Source organism: Myotis davidii, unplaced genomic scaffold (genome assembly GCF_000327345.1).
Source record: "Myotis davidii unplaced genomic scaffold, ASM32734v1 scaffold78, whole genome shotgun sequence".
In the NCBI taxonomy this organism is placed as follows: Eukaryota; Metazoa; Chordata; class Mammalia; order Chiroptera; family Vespertilionidae; genus Myotis; species Myotis davidii.
Window position 1 is genome coordinate 3,943,330 of NW_006290305.1, and position 2,711 is coordinate 3,946,040.

Consider the following 2,711-nt stretch of genomic DNA (forward strand, 5'->3'; position numbering starts at 1 on the left):
TTAAAATTCTATCAATCTATACCTGCCCCTCACATTTATTTTTTAAGTTGCCTTTCATATTTTATCTAACAAACTACTTTCGTGGTTGGTAGAAGAGAAGCTAGAGGGACAGGCATGTGCACTCCATGTGCTATGGCCCCTGAGAGCGTGAGCTGGTAGAAGTAGGGCCTTCGTCTCTCCTGCTCAAGGCTGGATGCTCAGTGGCCAGACAGGGGATAGCGAGTGGCATGTCCTCAGTGGTTATTGGATGAATGATTGAGTCCATATTGCTGTTACCATGTATGTTAATTCAGAATATGGCTGCCCCGTCTCTTGGAAGAGCATAAATATGATTTTATTTAAATACTTCGTAAGATTTTCAAAGTAGAACAAAGTGATCCCTCGTATAAGCTCACAATTGATATACAAACTAACATAAACTGATATTCATTTTAATATAAGGTGATGGAAAAAATTGCAAAGAAAATATGGAATTTATTTTGTGAAATCTTGGTATGTAGGCTAACTGAAATATTTTAACAGCTTTATTGATATATAATTCACACATCATAAAGTTCACCCAATTAAAGTGCACAAGTCAATGGTTTTTAATGCGTTTACAGAGTTGCTCAATCATCACAATAATTTTAGAACATTTTTATCACCCTAACAAGAGACTTTTTATTCCATTATCGGTCACTTCTCAGCCACTCTCACCTCGTCTGCCCATTCTCCAGTTCTAGGCAACCACTAATCTACTTTCTTTCTCTATAAATGTGCCTATTCTGGACATCCTATATAATAAAAGCCTAATATGCAAATTGTCCCCTCCATCAGGAGTTCGACCAGGGGGCGAGACCAGCCAGCCAACTGCGGGAAGGGAGGCTCTGGCCAGCAGTCACTAGGGACCCTATCTGTGCAAGAACTTTGTGCACTGGGCCTCTAGTTTTATATAAAGTAGAAAAAAGTTCTTGTAGCATAACCCCAACTATGACATATTCAATGTATCCTATGAATATGCATCTGCATGTTCACATATATCTCTCCAAGCTGAAGAAAGCACACCTAAATACTGAAGTCGATTGTCTTCAATCATTCAAACTTATCATTATTTTCCTACTTTCTGCACTGATAATGAGTTAGTTATCAAAACGTGTTTTTGTTTTTAGTTTATAGAACATTTAGATCATGTTGATGATGCTATTAAGTGATTATAAAGGGTACATATGATCTCCCTTTTTGAAGAGATGAAGTATTAGAGTTAGGTTGAAAATTTCTACTTAATAAATAACATTTCTTTTTTCAAGTTTAACGGCTTTGCCTTTGCCATCCACGGGTTTTTAATCCTTTATTATACATTTTTTTCAGCTTATATATGATACAGTTTGTAAGAAGCTTTAAAATCCTTTCTTGAATGAAGCCCACTTTACACACATAGATAAGTAATATAAAAGATTGATGACTGTAACACAGATGCATTAGCTAGAGGTGGAGAGAGGGGAAAATCACTAGGAACCGAGACCTGTGGTTACATATATCAGTTTGCCGGTTCAGATTTGCTAACAAGGAGAAACGTTGACTCTTTTGGTTTCTCTACTTTCTTCTCTTGCTCCCTCGAGGAGTCCCTGACAGGGTAAGAAATATTTCAAACTGAGGAACTAGACAAACGCTATCAGCACTATGCATGGTGTTTGTTCAGAATGTGAGGTGTACTGAGCCACAAGCTCAAGAGTAAGCATCTGGGAGTTTATCTTGAACGGCTCCTCCAGGTGCGTCTCGTGTACACAGAAGTTCAGAAATGCAGGATGAAAGCAGAGGTGAGAGACACGGGGCCCTGAGACGGAGAAGTACATGGCCACAGCCCACCTGCCCCCCAGGACCCTCCTTCTCTGGAGAAGGCACAGGTGGACCAAGCAGCTGCAACTTGGCAATCTGGAGTTCCTAGACCGCTGTCAGGAAAAGCTGCCTGTCCCTCAGCCAGGACCCCGCCCTATAATCCTGCCTTCCCTCCTCTCCCACCACAAGCTCAGACCCCAAAGATTTGGGGGGCCCCAGGGACTGAGATTTTTATCAACGTGGATAAACATAAACATGTGTAAAAACCTAGTGGCCTCACCATGAGACCGCAAACCTACTTTATCCTGCTTTTCCTACACGTGGCTGCTCTGAGGCCAGATTCGCTTTTCACTCAAGGTTTACTTTTCCAGGACGGCCTCCCTGGGTACCAGCCCGGCTCCAGCCTGGGTCACTCTGGGGCCTTTTTGCACACTGATGAGGTCTCACCAGGAACACAGCTTCAAGACTTACCTTGTCTCAGGCTTGGTCTTGGAGAAAAACATTTTATTCCCAGATGCAGATGCAGAAAACAGGTAAACATTAGTTGCCTGCTCAAGGGAAAAATGGGGACATGGACATTCCTTAAAATATGGTTTGTAGTTCAATGTAAGTTTCTTGTAATATTATGGTTAATGGAAAAAATAACTTGAACTGGAATCGATAATTTGGTAACTTCTATCCTGCTTTTAGGTTTGTGCATCCAGAAAAAGACAGTTGCTTCTTTATCAAGAGCAAGAAATCTAAAGGCAGTCTCAGATTGCGAATGTGTGAGTGAGAGGTGTGTGTGTGCAGGGGGAGGGGGGGGTGAAAGGTATGAATTTTATGTCTCGTCACTGTGAACCAGAACAGAGACCATTTGAGCTAAATAACTCAAGAATGAAAGGAATAAATCAGCA